Source organism: Carlito syrichta, unplaced genomic scaffold (genome assembly GCF_000164805.1).
Source record: "Carlito syrichta isolate Samal-C Ts95f unplaced genomic scaffold, Tarsius_syrichta-2.0.1 Scaffold305536, whole genome shotgun sequence".
Taxonomy (NCBI): Eukaryota; Metazoa; Chordata; class Mammalia; order Primates; family Tarsiidae; genus Carlito; species Carlito syrichta.
Window position 1 is genome coordinate 332,958 of NW_007249632.1, and position 24,437 is coordinate 357,394.

The following is a 24,437-nucleotide window of genomic DNA, read 5'->3' on the forward strand; positions in this document are numbered from 1 at the left end:
AAAAAAAAAAAAAAAAAAAATCAACAAATAAAAAGCTGGTTCTATGAAAGGATAAACAAGATTGCTGGACCCCTAGCCAGAATGACTAAAAAAAAAAAAAAAGAGAGAGGAAAAAAAAGCTCAAATAAACACAGTCAGAAATGCAAAAGATCAAGTCTAAAATAATCCCCCAAAATACAAGCAATTATCAAAGATTACTGTGCATACCTGTATGGAAACAAACTCGATAACATAAATGAAATGGAGGACTTTCTGACATCACACAATCTCCAAAGGTTGAAACAAACAAAAAAACAAACAAAAATTGAGATCCTAAATAGACTAATAACAACCCAAAATTGACTCTGTCATAAGAAAACTACCTACAAAAAATAAAAAGCCCTGAATCAGATGGATTTCCAGTAGAATTCTACAAAACATACAAGGGGGAGTCAATACCAATTCTATTAAAAGTATTCCAGGTAATTGAGAAAGAATCCTCCCCATATCATTTTATGAAGCTCACATCACTCTAATGCCCAAACTGGGTGAAGATCCAACTAAGAAAAAAGAACTACAGCCAACATCTCTGATGAACATAGATGCAAAAGTACTCAACAAGATTCTACCAAATTGGATCCAACAACACATCTCAAAAACCATTCACCATGACCAAGTAGACTTTATCCCCAGGATGCAGAGTTGGTTCAACATCTGCAAGACCATAAATGTAATTAAATATATCAACAGATGTAAAAACAAGAACCACATGATTATATCATTAGATGCAGAAAAAACTTTTGATAAAATTCAGCATCCCTTCTTGATAAAAACCCTTGAACACCTAGGCACTGATGGAGCTTACCTCAAAATGGTAAGAGCCATCTATGATAAACCCACCACCAACATATTTGCAAAATGGACAGAAACTGGAAGCATTTCCCCTGAAAACTGGAACAAAACAAGTCTGCCCACTCTTACCCCTCCTGTTCAACATAGTGTTGGAAATCCTAGCTAGAGCAATCAGACAAGAGAAGAAAATCAGGGGTATCCAAATAGAAAATAAGAAGTCAAGTTATACCTCTTTGCTGCTGATATGATCCTGTGCCTCAAAAATCTAAGAGAATCTGTCAGAAACCTCCTGGCTCTGATAAAGGAACTGGGCAAAGTCTCAGTGTACAAAATAAATGTGCAAAAGCCAGTCTCATTCTTTTTTATTTTTATTTTTGGTTTTCTTTTTATTCTTATTTTTAACTTTTAATTTTTTTATTTTAAAGATGTGGGGTACAATTTAGGGTTAGGTATACAAATGATCATTATACAGCTAACCTTGTTGATGAGGTGTGTCTCCCTTCTCCAGGCAGATTCACACTACTGCCAATCCCGCTTCCCCAACCCCCTCCCGGCAGTTACCTGCTACTGCCAATCCTTTTCTTATAGCATTACGATAACTGTTTAGGATCTGCTCATGAGTGAGAACATGTGATACTCAGTTCTATGTTTCTGTGAAAGATTATTTAGTATTATGGACTCTAAGTTCATCCAGGTTGCTGTGAAGTTCATGATTTTGTTCTTTATGGCTGCATAATATTCCATTGTGTGTATGTACCACATTTTTTTTATCCAGTTCTCTTTTGATGGGCAGTATGGTTGGTTCCGTGTTCTTGCTACTGTGAACAATGCTGTGATAAACATACGTGTGCAGGTATCTTTTTTATAGAGTGATTTGAGTTCTTCTGGGTATATTCCCAGTAGGGGATTGCAGGGTCATATGGAAGGACGATTTTTAGATCTTTCAGGAGTTGCCACACTATTTACAACAGAGGTTGTACTAGTTTACATTCCCCAACTGTGTAGAAGTATTCCCTTTTTGTCGCATCCTCTCCAGCATCTGTTGTTTTTTGAGTTATTGATGATAGCCATCCTAAATGGATTTAGGTGGTATCTCAGTGTAGTTTTTTTGTTTGTTTGTTTGTTTTTGAGTTGGAGTCTCACTCTGTCACCCAGACTGGAATGCAGTGGCCGCTCCCGGCCACCGCAGCCTCAACCTGCTGGGCTCCAGCGATCCTTCCACCTCAGCCTTCTGAGTAGCCAGAATTACAGGCATGCGCTACCACGCCCGGCTGATTTTTTGATTTATTGTAGAGATGAGGTCTCGCTGCCCAGGCGGGTCTCGAACCCTCGGGCTCAGGCAATCCACTCACCTCAGCCTCCCAAAGGCGCGGGATTACAGGCTGAGCCACCGAGCCTGGCTTCAGTGTAGTTTTAATTTGCATTTCTTTGATGACTAGTGAGGATAAGCGTTTTTTCATGTATCTGTTTGCTGCTCATATGTCTTCTTTTGAGAACTGTCTATTCATATCTTTTGCCATCTTTGTAAGAGAGCTGTTTGTTTTTATCTTTTTGTCACATTTGAGTTCCTTGTAGATCCTAGATGTTAGGTCTTTGTCAGACATACAGTTGGCAAATATTTTTTCCCAGTTTGTAGGCTGTCTCCCTGCTCTCTTGATGGTTTCTTTGGCTTTGCAGAAGCTTGTAACTTTGATAAGGTCCCTGTTGCCTATCTTATCTCTTATGGCATGGGCTCTTGTGGTTTTGATCAGGAATTGTTTGCCAGTTCCAATTTCCATAAGCGTGTCTCTGGTATTTTCTAAGGTTCTTATAGTTTGAGGTTTTATGTTTAGGTCTTTGATCCATTTAGAGTTGATTTTTGTGTATGGTAGTAGGTAGGGAACTTGTTTTAATCTTCTGCATGTGGTCAGCGAATTTTCCCAGCAACATTTACTGAATAGGTTCTCCTCTCCCCAGTGGTTCATGGTGGAGGCTTTGTCGAAGATGAGTTGGTTGAGAAAATGAGGATTTGCTTCTGGAATCTCTATACAGTCCCATTGGTCTATATGCCTGTTCTTGTACCAATACCAGGCTGTTTTAATTATTGTATCTTTATAATAAAGTTTAAAGTCTAGGAGTGTGATACCTCCTACTTTATTTTTTTTCTGAGGATTGTTTTGGTGATTCATAGTCATTTATGTTTCCATATGAATTTCTGTATTGTCATTTCCAGGTCTGAGATGAATGCTGCTGGTAATTTAATGGGTATTGCATTAAATCTGTAGATTGCCTTGGGTAGGATGCACACCTTATTCTTCCAATCCGTGAACATGGAATATTTTTCCATTTGTTTGGGTCATCTTTGATTTCTTTGAGCAGTGTTTTGTAGTTTTCATTGTAAAGGTCTTTCACATCTCTGATTAGGAAATGCCAAGGTATTTGATTTATTTTGTGGCTATTGTGAATGGGATTACACTTTTTATTTGGGTTTCTATTTGTTTATTGTTGGTGTATAGAAATGCAACTGTCTTTTGCACATTGATTTTATACCCTGAGACTTTGCTAAAGTCCTTTATCAGTGCCCGGTTTTTGACAGATTCTCTTGGGTTTTTGATGTGTAGAATCATGTAGTCTGCAAAGAGGGATACGCTGACTTTCTCTTTTTTTATTTGGATAGCCCTGATGTCCTTCTCTTGTCTGACTGCTCTAACTAGGACCTCCAAAACTATATTGAAAAGGAGAGGTGAGAGTGGGCATCCTTGTCCTGTTCCAGTTTTCAGGGAAATGGTTCCAATTTCTGTCTGTTTAGCAGTATGCTGGCTATGGGTTTCTCATATATGGCTTTTACTATTTTGAGGTATGTTCCATCTATGCCTAGAAGAGGTGCTGGATTTTATCAAAAGTTTTTTCAGTGTCTAATAACATAATCATGTGGTTTTTGTTTTTACATCTTTTGATGTATTTAATTATGTTTATGGTCTTATGAATGTTGAACCAGCCCTGCATCCCGGTTATGAAGCCTACTTGGTTGTGGTGGATGATTTTTGAGATGTGTTGTTGAATCCGATTTGCTAGGATCTTGTTGAGAATTTTAGCATCTATGTTCATCATGGATATTGACCTTTAGTTCTCTTTCTTTGTTGTTGGATCTTTACCTTGTTTGGGTAACAATGTGATGTTAGCTTCATAAAATTATTTGCAGAGAGTACCATCTTTATTATTGCCTGGAATACTTTCAGTAGGATAGGTAACAATTCCTCCTTGTATGTTTTGTAGAATTCTGCTGGAAAGTCATCTAGTCCAGGGCTTTTTTTTTTTTCCCCCACTTTTTTTGTAGGTAGTTTTCTTGTGACATAGTCAATTTCCTGGATTGTTATTGGTCTATTTAGGATCTTAATTTCTTCTTGTTTCAACTTGGGGAGGTTGTGTGATATCAGAAAGTCCTCCATTTCCATAGGTTCTCAAGTTTGTTTCCATATAAGTGTACACAGTAGTCTTTGATAATCTTTTGTATTTCTTTGGAGTCATTTGTCACTTGATTGTTTGTGTTTCTGATTGTGTTTATTTGGGCATTTTCTCTCTTTGTCTTGGTTACTAGCTCGAGGACATCAATCTTGTTTATCCTTTCAAAGAACCAGCTTTTCGTTTCATTGATTTTTTTTGTATTATCTTTTTGTCTTCTTTGTCCTGAATTTGGGGTTTTATTTTGGTGATCTGGATTCTTCTGCTGAATTTAGGGTTTTGGTGGTCTTGCTTTTCCATCTCCATTAGGTGATTTGTTAGGCTGTTAACTTGTGATCTTTCCATTTTCTTCATGTGTATTTGTAGAGATTTTAATTCCCCTGTTAGTACTGTTTTCATGGCATCCCAGATGTTTTGGTAAGATGTTTCTTCATTTTCATTTGTTTCCAGGTATCTTTTAATCTATGTTTTGATTTCCATGTTGACCCATCATGCTTAGCATCATGCTGTTTAGTGTCTATGCCTTTGTGGGTTTTGGGGGAACTTTGTTTGTGTTGATATTTATTTTTATTCCACTGGTCTGAGAAGGTGCATGGCAGGATTTCAATCTTGTGAAATTTGTTTATACTTGATTTATGACCAAGGATGTGGTCGATCTTAGAGTATGTTTCATGTGGTGATGAGTAGAATGTGTATTTCGTGGTTGTTGGGTAGAGTGTTTTGTAGATATCAATTAAGTTCATTTGGTCAAGCATCATGTTGAGGTTCTGGATCTCCTTGTTGATTTTTTGTCTTGATGATTTGTCTAGGGTCGTGAGTGGGTTATTTAAGTCCCCAGCTATAATCGTGGTAGAATCAAAATCTTTTTAAGTTTACCTAGAAGTTGCTTTATGAAAGTTGGTGCCCCTATGTTGGGTGTATATATGTTTAGGATGGATATTTCTTGTTGATGGATTGAACTTTTTATCATTATGTAGTGGCCTTCTGTATCTTTTAAATTTTTGATAGCTTAAAGGGCATTTTGTCTGATATTAAGATTGTGACACCTGCTTTCTTTTGTGTTCCATTTGCCTGAAATTTTGTTTCCCATCCTCTTACTTTGAGTCTGAGAGTGCTTTCTGGTGAGATGAGTCTCTTGGACACAATATATTGTTACTTCATGATATTTTATCCATTTTCCATTTGATGTATTTTCAGTGGTGCATTTAGTCAATTCACATTCAGGCTAATTATTGAGATGTGAGAATTTATCCCTCTCATGTGGTTTCTATAGTTTGTTGTTGTTGCTGCTGTTCATTTTCTTTCTTTTGATTTTTTAATTGATTCATGTGTGTTTTAGTCTTTTTCCTGCATTCTTGTGAAGGGTGATGTCATTCTTTTTTTTCCTTTCTTCTGTGTTTAATACTTTCTTAAGTGTTTCTTGTAGAGCTGGTTTGGAGGCAGCATAAGCTCTTAGGGATTGAATGCTCGGGAATGATTTTAATTCTTCATCACTGATGAAGCTTAGCTAGCTGGGAAGGTAATTCTTGGTCAAAGTTGTTTGTCTTTGAGAGCTTTAAAGATTGGGCTCTAAGCTCTCCTCACCTGAAGTGTTTCTGTGGATAAGGCTGCTGCTATTCTAACTAGGCTTTCCCTTCAGGTAGTCTGATCTTTTTCTTTTGCTGCCTTTAAGAGTTTTTCTTTTATACCTGCTTTGTGTAGATGAATTACTATGTGACTAGGAGTTGGTCTACTTATTTGTTGTCTTGAAGGGCTTCTCTGAATCTCTTGTGTTTGAATGGTGCATCACTGATGAGATAAGGGAAGTTTTCTTGGATAATTTTATGAAATATTTGTTCCAGAGTGGTCTCTGTCTGCCTCAGGAAGTCCAATTAATCTTAGGTTCAGCATCTTGATATAATTGCTCATATCATGAAGGTTTTGCTCTGTCTTTTTAAGCTTCTTTTCTATGTTTTTGACAGTTTAGGTTAGTTCCATATTTGTTCCTCAAGCTCTGAGATTCTTCTGCTTGGCTATTTATGCATTCCATGCTGATCAGCTTGTTATTTATTTCATTCTGTATTCTTTATTGCTGTTATCTCAACTATCAACTCCTTCAATCTTTCTTCTTGTCTCCCCTTGATTCTATTTATTTTCTTTATTAATGTCTTGATATCTGGGTTTGTGATTTGAGACTAGTCGTTCTGCAGGCTCTTCATCGTTTGCATTTTGAAGTCTGTATTCACAGTGACTGACCTTCCAGATGTCTGTGTGAGACCTATATTCTTCTTTTGGCTTTTCTTCATTTGTGTAGATTTTCCTCCCTCCTTTTTTTTTCTCTCTCTCTTCTTTAATTCTGATGTTCAGGGATGGGGGTAGCTTTTACTTCTGTTTGCTCAATCTCCTCTTCTTCCTCTGGATCCTCTGTTGAATTGTGAAGGTGGACTGTGGGTTGGGGGGGTGTAATTTTTTCAGTTTTGAAGTTTAATTGAAGGGGGAGCTGTGATTCAAAAACTATCTGCAGATCCCAGTATCTGCTCACAGGTGTGTGGGCCCTCTGGAACCTGCTTCCTACTGCCTTACAATCTGTCCATACAGTGGGGATTAAGTTTGCCCCCTGAAAGCAAAATGAGGTAAGAAAAAGGAAAAGAATGGAAAAAGGAAGGAGGGGGATGAGAGTAAGTTGGAGAGAGAGAAGAATAAGAGGGAAAACAGACAGGCATACCAACTAACAAATGAAAAGAGAAACAAAGAAAAGATTTAAAAAACTAAAATATACAATCATACAAATACAGAAACTGACAACCCCCCCACTGATGTACTCTCCCTCAAAAATACCAGTACACAAACAGAAAGTCTAAAATAAGCAATAAAATAACAGAAACAAAGCAAGTATGAAAACCAGAAAGAATGAGAGAGAAAAAACTAAAGCAAAAAACAAACAAACAAAAACGAGCAAATAGACAAACAAAAACAAAACATGTTTGGAGGTTATTCCTGTAAGTCCAACTTCCTTTCAGCTCTACTCTCCAGCCCTTCCCCTCTGCTCTCAGCACAGGCTGATAGGGTTGCTCTCAGTGTGGATCAGATGCCCCAGGCCTATTGTAGGAGGAGGGTAGATCAGATCTGAACTCACCCAGCTTGCTGCCTGTCAAGTCTCCCACTCAGATCTGAAGTGCCTGTCTTATCCAGCAAGAAGGAGAGGATTCTGTCTCTCTCAGTTTGGTGAGATTACTTCTAGGTCCCAAGTTGGAGGCAGGGTGGAAATGAATGGGGCAATGCAGGTCTCTGCCTGGGCCAGGGACAGAGATAATGACTCCAGTTGGCATTTCCTCACTGGTGTTGGGGCTCCTCTTCAGTTCTCCCTGATCTCTCTCCACAGATCTGGTGCTCCACCTGCTTTACTGTCACAGGTGATGGTGTGGACTGGGTACCAGGTGATGAAAATCAGCTGTATTCAGTAGGCTTTTCTCAGGAGAGTCCCAAAAGCAGCAGAGGATCCTGCACATTGGTGGCTTTCATCTCAGGGTAGTGAGGGGTTGCAGTCACCTCTGGAAGAGAGCCCTGGGTACATGATGTATTATCTTTTTGATGTGTTGTTGGAGTCAGTGTGCTAATGTTTTATGAAGGATTTTCGCATCTGTGTTCATGAAGGATTTGGGCCTGTAGTTTTTTTTTTTTATGTCCTTGTCCAGTTTTGGTATCAAGATAATGTTTTGCCTTGTAGAGTGAGTTGGGATGAATTCCCTCATCTTCAATTTATGGAATAGGTTGAGAATAATTGGTGTTAGTTCTTCTTTATAAGTTTTGTGGAATTCAGCAGTAAAGCCATCCAGTCCTGGGCTGTTCTTTGTTGGAAGGCTACTTATTACTGATTCAGTCTTGTTATTTGTTTTTGGTCTATTCAGTGTTTGTATTTCTTCCTGGTTCAATCTTAGTAGTTGCATTTGTCCAAGAATTTATTCATTACTTCTAGGTTTTCCAATTTCCCAATATAGTTGTTCATAATAATCTTTGATGGTCTATCATGTTTCTATAGTATCAGTTTCAATGTCGTCTTTTCTATTTGTGATTTATTTTTATTTTATTATTTTTTTTTGAGTTGGAGTCTCACTCTGTCACCCAGACTGGAGTGTAGTGGCCGCTCCCGGCCACCACAGCCTCGACCTGCTGGGTTCCGGCGATCCTTCTGCCTCAGCCTTCCAAGTAGCTGGAATTACAGGCATGCACTACCACACCCGGCTGATTTTTTGATTTATTGTAGAGATGAGGTCTCGCTGCCCAGGCGGGCCTCGAACCCGCAGGCTCAGGCAATCCACTCACCTCAGCCTCCCAAAGGTGCGGGATTACAGGCTGAGCCACCGAGCCCGGCTTGTGATTTTATTTATTTGGGCCTTTTTCCCTTGATTATTCTAGCTACTGGTTTATCAATTTTGCTTACTTTTTCAAAAAGCCAACTTTTAATTTTACTGATGCTTTGTGTTTTTAGTTCCTAATTTGTTTAGTTCTGACCTGATCTTTATTATTTATTTTCTTCTATTAATTTTGGATTTGGCTTGTTCCCACTTTTCTATTTCCTCTAGGCATATCATTAGTTTATCTGAAATCTCTCTACTTTTAAAATTTAGATATATATTGCTATAAAATGCCCAGCACTGTTTTTTCAGTATCCCATAAGTTTTGGTATGTAGTGTTTCTATTTTAATTTGTTTCAAGAAATGTTTTAAAATTTTATTCTGAATTTTTTCATTGCAGTTTCCAAAGTTTCTCCTGTTGTTGAATTTTTAGTTTTATTCCATTTTGGTCTGAAAAGATACTTGATATTATTTCAGTTTTAAAAAAATGTGTTGAAACCTGTTTTGTGACCTAATGTACGGTTTCTCCTAGAGTATGTCCCATGTGCTGATGAGACAAATGCGTATTATGCAGGTGTTGGATAAAATGCTCTGTAAATGTCTGTTAGATTCTTTTTTGTTTAATGTTCAGTTTAAATATATATATATTTTTTTCTGGATGTTCTGTCCAATGCTGAGAGTGGTGTACTGAAGTCTCTAACTATTATTGTACTGGAGTCTATCTGTCCCTTTAAATCTAATATTTGCTTTCTAAATGTGGGTGTTCTGGTCTTGGGTATATATATATTTGGGATTGTTATATCCTCTTGCTGAACTGATCCCTTTATTTCATATAGTGACCTTCTTTGTCTCTTTGTATAGTTTTTGAATTGGAATCTCTGTTGTCTGATATAAGTATAGCTATAGCTGCTCACTTTTGGTTAGCGTTTGCATGAAATATCTTTCCTTCACTTTGTTTGTATATGTTTTTACAGGTGAAATGAGTTTCTTGTAGTCAGCATATAGTTGAATTGTGTGTTTTTATCCATTCAGCCAGTCTATATGTATGTTTTAAGTGGGCATTTAATTTCAAGGTTAATACTGATAGGTAAGGACTTATTTCTATGATTTTGTTCATTGTTTTCTGGTTGTTTTGTACATCTTTTTTTCCTTTCTTCCTCTTCTTTGCAAATGTTAGTTTTCTGTAGTGGTGATGGGAATGGGGAGGTCAGGTGGCCTGATCCTTGGACACCAATAGGGGCAACAGTAGGCCAGGCATGCCAGTTCTTGGGCCTCTGAACAGTATACATGGGCACTGGTGATAGTGGGTCCTGGAAGACTGATCTTTGGGCCTTCAGGTGGTTTGCTCAGGTGCTGGCAATTACATCAGTGGAAGTGGGGAGTCCTCAGGCCCCTGGGGAGCAAGTTGTGGCTTTGGTGATGACAGTAGTAGTTGTAGGCTAACCCTTAAACTCCAAAGCAGTAGGCGCAGCCACCAGCAGTGGCAGAAACTGGGAGGGCCCGTCACCAAGCCCCAGGTGGTATGTGCAGGTGGGTGCGATGGCAGTGGTGGCAGCTGGCTGGACCTGTCCACAGACCTCTGGAAGGCATGTGCAGGTGCCAACAGGAGCACATTAATTCTTAGGCCCCTGGATGGGGCATGTTAATTCCTAGGCCTCTGGATGATGTATAACTATTGGTGGTTGCAGGTAAATCTTCAGGCCTGCAGATAACATGCCTGGCAGGAGTAGGGTGGGCGTGTCCTCAGGTCTCCTTGTGGTCCATATGAGTGAAAGCTGTAGGAGGAGTTTGGGGTGAGGGAGCAGTCAAATTCTCACACCTCCAGATGATACCCTGGGTCACCAGTGGTGGTGGCAATGCTTGGAATGGGTCTGTCCTCAGATTCCGGGGCGACATGCACGGGTACCTGCAGGGCAGGCTAATCCCCAGGCTTCCAGATGGTGTACTAAGGTGCCAGTAGCGGTGGCAATAAGTGGGGTGAGCCTGTTCTTGCGGCCCTAAATTGCAGGTACCAGTAGCTGTGGGTATGGCAGGCCTATTGTCAAGCCCTTGTTGGTGCATGTGAGCCATTCTTATTTTTATTTTCTCTGTATGTGACATGTCTATTTGCTCTGTGTGCTTTTATGATTCTTATTTTATCACTATGTTGAGAAGTTTGATTCCTATCTCTCAGAGATCACTGCCCTTCATTGCCTACTACACAGTTTCTTGCAAACCATTGTGTTATATACAATATGGAAATATTTAGAAACTTGATTTTATCTTTTAATGTATGCTGTCAAACTTAGTATTAGGATAGCATCCACTTCTTCTTTGTTGTTATTTTTCACTACTTCTGTTTCAGAAAGACCATGACTTTGTTTTTCTTTTTTCTTTTTTTTTGAGTTGGAGTCTCACTCTGTCGCCCAGACTGGAGTGCAGTGGCCACTCCCGGCCACCGCAGCCTCGACCTGCTGGGCTCCGGCGATCCTTCCACCTTAGCCTTCCAAGTAGCCGGAATTACAGGCATGCACTACCACGCCCGGCTGATTTTTTGATTTATTGTAGAGATGAGGTTTCGCTGCCCAGGCGGGTCTCGAACCCGCGGGCTCAGGCAATCCACTCACCTCAGCCTCCCAAAGGCGTGGGATTACAGACTGAGCCACCGAGCCCAGCGACTTTGTTTTTCAATACATCAAATAAGATTCATGTCTCTGTTACTGATCTATAATCCTATTTATCTATAATGAGAAACCTGACATTTAAACATGTATTTCCTCTATATGTTAGTATATCAGAAATAGTTTATCTGTCACTTTATCATCCTGCTATTGCCCAAATAAACTCAACTATTTCTTACTCCATGGAGACCAAGATCTTAACAGTCGGGTTATTTGTTGAAAGTTTGTGGTCATCCTATCATGTCTACCACCACTCCTATAAATCAAGATTAACATATTTTGTAATATTGGGTTTTCATAGCATAGGAAGAAACTCTAAGGATACTCATGATTTCTCTCATTGTGATTATCAAATTGTATTTAAAGATTTCCACTTGGGTTTGGTGAAATCTCAGATGATATCTAAAAAAATATGAATCCCATGTAATTTCTGTCTTAAAAGATAATAATGAAAAGCCAGTCAATATCAATTCTGACAAATACCAATCAAACATATAGAGCCTGCTGACACCTGAACAATTAACTGAAAAAAAAGATAGTATCAGAAGCTACACTTTCAAATACCTAAAATATTCATTGAATAATGTATACAGTAATCCCCCCTTATCCACAGGGAATGTATTCTAAGATCCCAGTAGATGTCTGAACCATGGATAGTACCAAACTCCCTGTATACTGTTTTTTCCTATGCATGTATACTTATGACAAGGTTTAATTTGTAAATTGGACACAGTAAGAAATTAACAATAATAATTTGCAATAAAATAGAACAATTATAACAATATACTATAATAAAAGTTATGGGAATGTGATCTCCCTCTAAAATTTTATTGTATTTTACTCACCTATTTTTGGACAATTGTTGCCCATGGGTAAACTGAAATTGTGGAAAGCAAAACCAAGGATGCAAGAGACTACTGTACTAATATTTAGCTATATCTGAGATGTTGCAGAGCAGATCACCGGTAGCTATATTTTTTAGTATTGGGAACATTTGTTTTCTTTCAGGTTCCCCAAGAGATACTGATGCACAGCCAAGCTTAGAAATTATTGTTTTATTTGGCCGGGCATGGTGGCTCAAGCCTATAACCCCAGTACTTTGAGAGGCTGTGGTGGGAGGATTGCTTAAGTTCAGGGGTACAAGACCAGCCTGGGCAACTTTGTGAGACCTCATCTCTACAATGTCAAAAAATAAGCTGGGTGTGGTAGCGCACACCTGTAGTTCCAGCTACTTGGAAGGCTAAGGTGGAAGGATCACCTAAGACCAGCAGATTGAGGCTGCGGTGGCTGTGAGTGTGTCACTGCACTCTAGCCTGAGTGACAGAGTGAGACTCCAACTCAAAAGAAAAAAAAAGAAATTATTGTTTTATTTGACATACTGGGAAATCAGTATTTAATAGAAATAGTTATTTAAAAACTTTAAATAACTTTAAGCACCGTTTAAACAAAATTAGTAAAATTGGGTATAGTTTCTAAAATACTTTAAATTCATTTCTCCATTTTTAAAATGTGTGCTATATATAATTTAACTTTCCCTGGTGACTGGAGACTAGGAGCTCATTTTAATAAACATCAGTTATTGTGTCATGCAGTGATGCTTTTGGGGTGGTTGAAGTGTTTTGTGCCATTTATGTTGCAGTACAATTTAAGCTGGCTTCATTTCTGGTGGTGTTTCTATCTTCTAATTTGTCAGTTTGTACCTGCTGTTGAGTGTATACCTGATTCCCATAACCCTCACTCCTTCTCTTTAATTTGTTAGCTATGATAAATTAAGGGCTAGAGAAACAAACGACCAAGATTATTGCAATTGTATCTAAAATAAATTTGAAGACGGTGGCTATTCTCCTGTGGAAATCACTATCAGGCGTGACTGTTGATAAGACTGTGGACTGCTTTGGCACTGAAAGGATCTTTGTTATGTATAGAAAACATCATTTAGCATCTCCAAAATTTCTAATTTAACATATGGGGTCACATCTGTTAAAGGATTATTATTCTGAAAGGGGAGTGGTGTATAATCTATTAAAATAACCCTATGGGGAGATAGTCAACTACATGTAATAAACTGGAAGACTTACTGACTCCATTGAATGGTCCCAGCTGAATCTCACATTATTTCAATAGATGGACAGATGAAAACAATTGCCCTTTATATTATGTTTACTGTGTTGTAGTAGTTAGTGTCTCTCAGCTGAAAAATATTTATGTTTAACTGTTTGGTTTAGGTTTTGATTATTGACCTCCTGTTGGTATATAGTTAATATTAATTCTGAAAAGAACAAAAGCCCGTTATTCATTAGCTGTAAGAGGCAAAGGAAGGATGCACCGTCCCCTAAGCCTGGCAAGTAAGAGTGTCTCCTGCGAGTTGTCCAAATTCACCTCTTCTTCCAGTAATATTTACTACAGAGTAGGTACCATTAGAGAAATAAGTCTCAGAAGGCACTATTTTTGTATCAGACACGTTAGTTTTTCCTTCTCACGTAGTGATAATACAAACAAAGGATTCTGCCAGAAGCACCTCCATGGCTGTCTGCCGAATGGGTTTCTCAACAGCAAATAACATGATTCTCTCTCTCGACATGAGAGCAGATTGATTTCAGACTCCAGTGTGGAGCCCAGCAGCAGGGAATACCTTGCACAATTCTCACTTTTAAATGAAAGAGAAAAGAGCTGCGGGCTCCTCCCCCCCCGCCCCTTGCCTGTGGTTTGTAGGAAAACTGATAGATCTGGGCTTGCTTTTCCTGTGTCCAAGCAGACAGAATTTCATTAAAAATCCTAATTTGGGATTCTTGAATTCTTAAATGTTTTCCTTTATTGGTTCCTTCATTTCTGTGATTTGCCTTTATTTGTAGATTTATTTCACTGTCAGACAAATTCAGAGAGGATTTTTTATTTTTTAATTTTAACAACTTTATGGCTATATAATTGACGTAGCCTAAGCTACACATATTTAAAATATATATTTTGATAAGGTGTATGTATACACTCATGAAACCATAACACCACAATTAATATAGTACAAATCCATCATTCCCCCAAATTTTGTTGTTTCTTTGTAATTCTACTTTCCTGGCTATCCATTACCTCACCCCCTCCTCTATCCATCCCCAGGCAACCAATGATTTGCTTTTTGTCACTATAGATCAGCATGTATTTTCATGAATTTTATATGCAGACACAGTGAATGTTATGTGCAGACATAGTGTGATGAAGTTATTAGTTGCCCAAAACCTCTGCCATGAAAATGTTTGACGATAGAGCAAATGTATGTTTTTATTTTTGTTTCTTTTCACTGCAGTTATTTTCATATGCATACTGAGAATTGCATAGAATTATCATAATTTGCTTATCTATTCATGTGCTGATAAATATCTGGGTTATTTCTAGTATTCGCTAATGCCAAATATCTGCCATAATTATTTATAAACAAATGTCTTTTTTTTTTTTTTGAGTTGGAATCTCACTCTGTCACCCAGACTGGAGTGCAATGGCCGCTCCTGGCCACCACAGCCTCAACCTGCTGGACTCCGGTGATCCTTCCACCTCAGCCTTCCAAGTAGCCGGAACTACAGGCGCTCACTACCATGCCCGGCTAGTTTTTGATTTATTGTAGAGACGAAGTCTCACCAAATTTCCCAGGTGGATTTCAATCCCACGGGCTCAGGCAATCCACTCGCCTCTGCCTCCCAAAGTGCTGGGATTACAGGCTGAGCCACCGAGCCTGGCCTATTTTTTAAAAACTGTATTAGAGAAATGAAAAGACATACCACAAACTGTGAAAAATATTTGCAGAATATATATCTCGTAGAGGACTTGTATATATTAATAGAATATAAAAATAGACCTTCAAAACTCAGTAAGAAACAACTTAATTAAAATGGAGACATATGACCAAAAATATATATGAATGGTAATTAAATAAATGAGAGGATGCTTAACATCACTAGTCATTAGAGAAACAGATTAAAACCACAATGTGATACTATGACAATTTAAAAAAATAGCTACGGTTGCAATAGCAAAGTCATGGAACTACCCTAAGTACTCACCAGTGGTTTACTGGATAAATAAAATGTGATATATATATACACTATGTAATACTACACAGCCATAAAAAAGAATGAAATCATGTCCTTTGTAGCAATGTGTATGGGGTAAAGGCCATTATCTTAAGTAAACTAACTCAGAAACAGAAAAACAAATACCACATGTTTTCACTTAAATGTGGAAGCCAAACAATGTGAACTCATGGGCATAAAGATGGAAATAATGGATACTAGAGGTATGAGAGAATTTTCTAAAATTGAGATCTATCAGTGATGTTAAAAAGAAAAGCAAAATTAACTTCAAATTCTAATAAAGAAAGATTAAAATAAATAGTGGGGCCTGTCTTGGACTACCTGTTAATCACCATGAGTAATACTGCAATAAAGATGCTTTGCATGACTATTTCAAAGCTTCAGATGGCATCTCAGTCAAACATAGAGCACATTTTCCTTCAGTATCTTATTTTGGTCTTACTTTTCCTCTTCTTGAATCATTTTGCTTTTTAGATTACTTTTTATCAAATTCTGTCTTTGGATAATATAGCAAAAAGCAGTCTTTTATATTTTATGTGTTCTTCCTTGAAAACACATAATATGGTTTAGGAAGCAAGGGAAGTATTGTGTGATCCCAAAGGTTTCTAGTCTTTTATGGCCTTAGGAAACACAAACTGGGTGCAGACATAGTGTGATGAAGTAATTCGTTGCCCAAAACCCCTGCCATGAAAATGTTTGACTAAAGAGCAAATTTGGTACCTTAAAAATTTTTTGATTGTAGAAACATATAGTAATACACATTTTCCATCTAATTGAAGGGCAGTATGTTAAAGTAACTAAAAATAAGATACTGAAGATGAAAGTCTTAATTAACATCTGTATGTTTTATACTCTATGACTTTACAATAGTAGGAAGGGAGCCAGATATTATTCTCATTTTATGGATGAAAAAACAAAGACTCAGCAAAATTAAGCAATTCACCTCAGAAGTAGCAGAACTGAATACTCCAGACTCTTACTCTGTGATCTTTCTACCAAACCTGGTCTGTCTGTGTAATGTCTAAATGCTGGGTCTTTGAGACAAAATGAAGGAAAATGACTGTGGTTATTTAACTACCTTTTCCCTTAGAGATAAGTAATGCAAAGTTCAACTACCTCCTTTACACAGCATAATACTTACACTAATACTTGATTCCACAGTGTCATCACTCTCAAAGCCCTTAGAAACACCCTAGTTTCTTCATTTCTGGGCCAGATGCCAATACACAGCAAAATGGCTAAGAGCACAGACATTGAAGTCTATTGGAGACTTCCTAAGCTCCCATCTTGGCTCCAACTGTTTACAATTTTTACAGCTTGAGTGAGTCACACATGTCTAGCACAGTAAGTGTTCGATAAATGTCAACTATTATAATCAGTAAAGAATTGGATAAGACATTAAACAGTGACTCAGATCATAAAAGAAAGCTGCTTTGGGAAGTTTTTGTTCTACTAAAATTAGCTGTACTTTGCAATCCAAGAACTTACTGGTTGGTTGTGCCTCATATTCTGCCATGTGTGTCCTAAATTGCTCAATATATTGAAAAACCTAAATGGAATAAGATGTGGAATAAATATCAGTGTTCTCCATAAGATCTTCAGATTATAGTACATATATCTTACTTCTTTTTCTTCTTCCTCTGCTCTCCCCACCCCCATTCTTGCATTAAAATTTTTTGGATTAGAACTCATTATAAAGAAAGTGGCTCTTAGTTCATTCTCTATCTTGGTTATTTATAATTTTCTGATTTTTTTAAAAAGACAGTTAATAAACCTGAATTACAAATTGACATTACCGCATCCCCTTCTAGAATTTCTTGATTCATTCATGCTTGCAAGTGTTCTTATTTTCAGAAATATTTGTTGAGGATTTCTTATAGGATAAACTGTGTGCTAGATGCTGGGAATAAATTATGTGTAAGACAATTTCTTCTTCACAGACATTAACAGTCCAGCAAGGAGTGGGGGTGGGAGTGAATGGGAGAGCAAGCACTATATATACAACCAGTATAAACACAGCTTGAAAAGTTTACTATTTCTAGAAACAAAATGTTATATGAGCACAGGGGAGAAAGGTATTCTTTTCTTGCATGAAGGTGTCTTAGAGGACTTGATAGAGCAAATAGCATTTAAACTAGGTCTCAAACGTTGAAGGCAGAGGAAATACCATGAGAAAAGTCACAGAAATGTCAACATCCGTGCCATATTTGAGAGGCTGTATAAAGAAAATGTAGACAGGTAAATAACAAGGGAGGAAAATAGATATTAAGGGCCAGTTTGTAAAAGACAGTAAATCTGGTTCAAGGAAACACAACTGTGAAGAACATCAAGATACACATTATTTCCCTTGAATAAGTATAGCATTTCAGGTGGCTTCTGAGTTGGTGGAAGAAATTCTCCCCCCACCATACACATAGACAGTTAATTTAAGGACCTTATTTAATTTAACCTTTTGAAATTGTATCAAAAGTAAAATGGCAGCCCATGGGCAGGAACAGATGGTAAGTCCTTCAGCACAGCTTCCCTGGGCATCTAAAGTCCTTTGGGTGCAGATGGGGATCCACAGTTGTTTACTCTTTGTCTTGTGTGTTTTCTGTTTTTTCTTTCTTTTTTTCTTTTTGAGTTGGAGTCTCACTCCGTTGCCCAGACTGGAGTGCAGTGGCTGCTCTCAACCTCCGCAGCCTCGACCTGCTGGGCTCCAGCTATCCTTTCGCCTCAGCTTTCCAAGTAGCTGGAACTACAGGCGCACGCTACCACGCCTGGCTAATTTTTGATTTATTGTAGAGATGAGGTCTCGCTAAGTTGCCCAGGTGGGTCTCGAACCCGCAGGCTCAGGCAATCCACTCACCTCGGCCTCCCAGAGCGCTGGGATTACAGGCTGAGCCACTGAGTCCGGCTGTGTGTTTTCAAAATCCCAATTCTTGCTATGCCACTGCCCTTTTGTGGTCACTGTGTATATTCTCTCTCAAAAAATTGTATACTCCCAGAGCATGCACTCTGGACTCTGCTGACTCTTGAAGCAGGCACAGCATCAGTAAACTTCTTTCTTCAGTTGTGGGGAGAAAGCAAGTTAGCGTCCCTGAGCAGCATCTACACCTTCAGTTTTCTAAAATATTAGACAGCCTAGATTCCCATAATAAGAAGATGTACATGTATATGGTATCAAACTATAGCACCCAAGCAGGAGTAGATTTTTAGCCTTTCATATTCAAGAAAAATAATGATAAAGGTATGAGTTCCTGATTGTAGCTGAATAACAAAATTAGGACTCTTTTCTCTACCTGAAATGATACCTCTACAAGGATACACTTAAGTTTTCCAAACCAGTGAACAAGGTGGGTCCACAATTCTAGGGCTATCTCTACTTGTAAAGGGTTGCACTTTGAGGAAGATCCAGTGTGTGGGTGTAGTTCAAAAGGGAGGTGCTTGGAGGGCTAGGTGACTGCTCAGGACGAAGGCGGTCAGGAGGAGAAAATGTAGCTGGGATATTAAATGAGAAAAATATAGCAATGTCATTGAGGATCTAGGTAGGACTAGAATAGCATTTTTTTGTTTTGTTTTGTTTTGTTTTGGGTCAGGGAAAGGAACCTCTTTTTTTAATTATATTTTTTTAATTTTAAAATTGTGGGGTACAGCTAAGGGTTAGGTATACAAGGAACCTCTTAAGCAAAGGTTTGAATTACTTCCCAACAGGTTTTTGGGGAGTTTCAAACCAGATTTTATTTTATTTTATTTTTTGCAAATATGATGTTTTTATTCCCAAATGTTTTAAATACTGTTACATCTACAATGAGAATCTTAACTGAAAATCATGGAATTTGTCTTTTCTTTATAACTTTTTTGTTAAAAGTCATGTTCATTAAGGTGTAATTTGTGTACAGTAAAATGCACCCTTTGTAGTGTGCATTTCTATGAGTTTTGACATGTGCATAGACATTTAGATACAGTTTACCACAATTAACCAGTTGAGCTTTGAGATCCCAGAATTCTCTTGTGTCCTTAGTAGTCAACTCTTATTCCACCCCAGCTTCTGTTTTCTGTGCCTATGGGTTTTTTTTTCTTTTCAGGAATGCTGTATAATTAAAATCAATCAGTCTTTTGAATGAGGCCTCTTTCACTTAACATAATGCATTCAAAATCCATCCATGTTGTTGTATTGCTGTTATTGCTAAGTAGTATATAGTAGTATTCCATTGTATGGATATATCATGGGTTGTTTATCCATTTACCCGTTGATGGGCATTAATTTTTCTCTACTTTGGGGATGATATGAACAATGATGCAGTGCATATTTGCATACAAGTCTTTGTGTATGCTTTCATTTTTGGAGGGTTTTGTTTTGTTTTGTTGGTTTCCAAGAAGAGGGAAATTTCCTAAAAACTCTTAGTCTCCTGCTTTTCTTCACAGGAGAGGTGATGTGACTTATTCACCTGCTGAGCTGGTGGAAGGAACAAGTTTGTGTAGTTCAGTCTCAACCCTTCACTGCCTCCCAACAGCATGCATACTGAGATGAGATGATGTATTCATGCTGAGCTGATCACACCTACAAAGAGAGGCTTATGCATTTTTAAGAAATCACCATATGTATATTTTCATTTATGGAGGGTAGGTAACTAGGAGTAGTATTGCTAGGATAGCATCCTAATAAATTTAATTTTTATTTTGCATTTTCTGGGGCTCTATGAGCGTATTTTAAGCAATGTGATGATATGGATATATTATGTTTCAGAAAGATCCTCAGAACAAGATAGAACATGGGGACAGACTGGAGGCAGGGAGACTAGCTAGGAAATTGTTGCTTTTCAGCCTGCCTTATGGTGAAATTGATGTTTTTTTCACTGTCCTCAATGGAATGGGTGTAGGACATGGAGTAATATGAAGATTCTGTGTCTGTTTTTACTGATGATCAACTTTTCCCCATGCACTGTAATATGAAAATATTCTCTTTCATAAACTAAGTGGAAATGAGGAGTCAGCATTTTAATACAATCTAAGGGTGCATGATGTGTGCTCTTCTCCCACCTTCAGCCATTCTTTTCTTGTCCTTCATTTCCATTTTATTTGCTCTAATATTTCAACCACAGCATGCCAAGGGAAGTAAGGATTTGAAATGCAACTGATCCTTTTTCTCTACTTCTTCGTGCTTTTGGAAAAGGGTACAATACTTGTAATGCAGTTGTTTTTTTTTAAGATATATATATATATATATATATATATATATATTATATATATATATATATATCATAGCTTTCTCCAAAACCATTTGGAAAACTCCAAATTCAACAAAATTAATAACCGTTTCTAGTACCGTATAAATCTTCTTTGAAAGACTGTTAACATGATTTATTTTATTTTATTTTATTTTATTGAGTTGAGGTCTCACTCCAATGCTTAGGCTAGAGTGCAGTGGCACAATTGTGGCTCACTGTAACCTCAACCTTCTGGGCTTAAGTGATCTTCCACCTCAGCTTCCTGAGTGACTAGGCATACAGGCATGTGCCACCACACCTAGCTAATTTTTTTATTTTGTAGAGATGAGGTCTTGCTATGGTGCTTACCTTGAAACCCTGGGTGTAAGCAATCCTCTCCCTCAGTCTAACAAAGTGCTGGGATTACAGGTGTGAACTACTTGTGCCCAGCCAACATGATTAAAGTTAACTGAATTTAAATTAATAGGATTTTTTAGTCCAAAGATACCTTAGGAGAACCAGCCCAAGTTACCCATTTGTAGATGAGAAAACTGAGACCCAGAGAGCTTGAGGTTCGCTAGGGTTCCATCACTACCTAGACTAAGGACTTATTTCTATGAATCGAACATGTGCCTTCCCAGAACAAGACAAAAGAGATGGGTCTGTGTTTTTTGACAACTGGGAAAATTGCCTCAGGCTTTTTATACCTTTAAAAATAAAAATAGTTACGATAGGATAAAATTTTAATTTCAAAGAGAGGAGCAATAATTGGAAGCTATTAAATATGAAGATTATGAAAAGATAGGACAAAGTAATTTCTTGGTAACAGATGCTGTGAGATTTTTAATATTTTGTCTGTTTTATGCTATTATTGAAATATCCTGTCACTAAGATACAGTTTTGCTCTTTAACAAGCATATTATTTTACTGTTGACTCTTTTGAATGTCCCAAACTGCCAATATTTTTTTTTCCTTGTAAATAAATCTCATGTTAACTTGAACTTTTCAACACAGGAGACACATTAGGGAAAACCAATGATGCCCAAAGTAAAAACCTCTACTAAGGTGCATACCAGCTTTTCCGGAAGGTCCTGCTGTCATTCTGCTGACAGACACTTCTGCAAGAACAAAACGAGCAATTGGGAGACATAAGTCTGTGCTGAGATGACAAGACATGAACTCCCATCACCATAAATCTATCTCTCAGTGAAATTTCGATTTGTTTTTCTTATCAGCATATATGGTAACATATAATGGCATGTAGCTGAAAAAAACTCATTCACTCTTTTTTCATCTTTGCTTTAGACACATACAATTTTCTGCAAAAAAACTGGAGGTCCTAGGAGGGGAGAAGAGGAAGGTAGAATAAACATAATAGAAGATCATAGCAATTTCTTAAAAATGCATAAGCCTCTCTTTGTAGATGCAATCAGCTCAGCATGCATACATCATCTTAGCTCAGTATGCATACTCTTGGGAAGCAATAAAAGGGTGAGACTGAACTACACAAGCTTGTTCCTTCCATCGACTCAGCAGGTGGATAAGTCACATCACCTCCCCTGTGGAAAGAGGCAGGAGGCTAAGAGTGTGTAGGAAACTTCTCTCTTCTCAGAAACCAAAAATTAAATGTTCTCATCCTTTCATGTGTGCAAGAGAGAGGAGGGGTCAAGATAACTAACCCTTTAAGAACCTCAGTGGTCTCACCTTATCTGAAGTTCAAGTCCTTGTGTCTGAAAGTTTGAGAGACTAAAAGGCACTACATTTAAATACCCAACATGGTGTCTGGAGCACAGCAAGTGCTAAAAAAGCAGTAGTGATTCCATTCAACCTTCCTTTGGATAATTCCACGTTTCTTCTTTGCCTTTATTTTACTTGCCTCATCTAACCAAGTTTCTGATTTGGATAACTAGGTGCTTAGGGTATCATTCTTTGAAATAAGTTAAACATGAGAAAGAATAGGCTTGCTGCATCTGTGTCAGTAGGCTCTTAGATTTATGATTATTGTAATGGAGGAGAAAAATTAACAGGTTAATGTGTAACTCAGTTTGAAATTTAAGTGGTTAAAGCCCTGTAGAGGGCTGAAGACTGATCCTGAAGAACATAACATCCCAGAAGGAAGGAGATACAAAGGAGATGAAGAGATGGTAGAGAAGACAGAATGAGGAGGAGAATGACCAACACAAAAGTCAAGGAAAGGGATCATTTCAGGAAGAAAGAATGAGTCAGCTGTGTCAAATGCTGGAGAGGGGTCAGGTAATGTGGAAGAAAAGAAACCAATAGATGTGCAGAAAAGACCATAGACATTATTAGCACTAAGGTACCAAGCACTTATTATATATATGCCAGACACCGTGCTAATGCTTCACACAGAGTTAATTCTCAAAAACATCCTCATTTTATAGAGGAGGAAAATGAGACTCAGAAGAGTTTAATGCTTGTTTAGTTGAGGTCACAGAGCTGGGACATGACAGAGCTGGGACTCAGAACCCTACCGTCTAACACTTGAGCACTTGACCCTCCCTTCTCTGGAAAACTTGCTTTTGCCCTTGTGGTGGGTAAGGAAACCAGAGCACTGGCAAGGAGAGGTAGTGAAGAGGTGCCCTTGGTGAGGGAAGGGAAGAGAAGATGGTAAGTAAAGGAGGGTAGGCTGTTTGTCTTGGTTGGTTTGGTTGCTTTAAGATGGAAGAGACTTCATTATCATTAGATACTGATAGGGACCGAATCAGAGTCGGAGAGTGAGGAGACATTCAGAAAACAGAGTGCAGGTGTGTGCAGTGAGGGAGGAGGTGCTGGAACATTGGGAAGAAGAGTCTCTCTTTGTGAGAGGACAGAGCAGAAGCTATTACATTTCTAGGTTTAATGGCAGAAAAGTGAGGAAGTTCTCTTCTGTTTGTTCTCATGTTTCTTTCTCTCTCCTACTTGGACCCATTCCCTACCACTAGTCCTCTTCTCTATTGGAACATTTTCCTTACCCTTCAAGTTTCTGCCTTTGTTGCTCAGGACTCCCAGGGAGCACCCCGCATAGGGCCACTCCACAGGTTCCAGGTGTGCACCCATAGAAATCGCCCTCTCACCTGCTGGGTGTGACTTCCTTCCAGGAGGGGGTTGGCTGTTCAATGGGTGCCAGAGTCATGTGTGAATGGATTCATTCTGTATTTAAGACATGGTGCCACCCTGCAGGAGTTTATGGTTTGGAAAAGGACTAAGATAAGTGCACAAAAAATTATAATAAAAGTCAAATAGGGGAAGTACCACAAAAGATAGATGTGCAAGGTGCTTTGAACTTAATCGCACACACACGCATGCGCGCGCGCGCACACACACACACACACACACACACATAGAGAAAGAGAGAGAGAGAGAGAGAATGAATTGATTACAGCATGTGAGTGATTTCAGGAGAAACTTCATAAGGAGTGTGGTTTTGAGCTCATTGTTGAAGGATAGACATATTTTTGACTGACAAAGATAAGGGATAGACCATTTTTAGATACGAAAGCATAAGAAATGGCACAAAGCCTATCTGGGGAACACAGGGCAGTTTAGTTTGGCTGAAGTATGGAGTATGGCTGGAGTGTTTGGTCCATGATGCATAGGAAAGGTCTTGAATTCTAGACTAAGAAATCGTTTTATCTGACTCCCTTGAGAAGAGTTCTTCGTTTCATCTTTGTCTGTATCAGAAAAAGTGTGGACATATTCAAGAACTATTTGAAGTAGTCTTTTAGACTTAGCCAAGAATTTGGTCATAAGAGTTTAGAAATCATACCTACCATTGTCATTTCAGAATCTAAGCCAGGGCCAGGCACAGTGGCTCATGCCTATAATTCCAGCCTTGTGGGAGGTCAAGGTGAGAGGATTGCCGGAACCCAGGAGTTAAAGACCTGGCCAACATGACAAGACCTC

The 24,437-nt window shown here is 38.3% G+C and overlaps 1 protein-coding gene across 1 annotated transcript in view; it reads left to right on the plus strand.

Moving 5' to 3' along the window:
* The window catches only part of ASPH (aspartate beta-hydroxylase), a 207,459-nt gene that overhangs the window by 96,787 nt on the left and 86,235 nt on the right, over positions 1-24,437 (plus strand). The window lies entirely within an intron of this gene.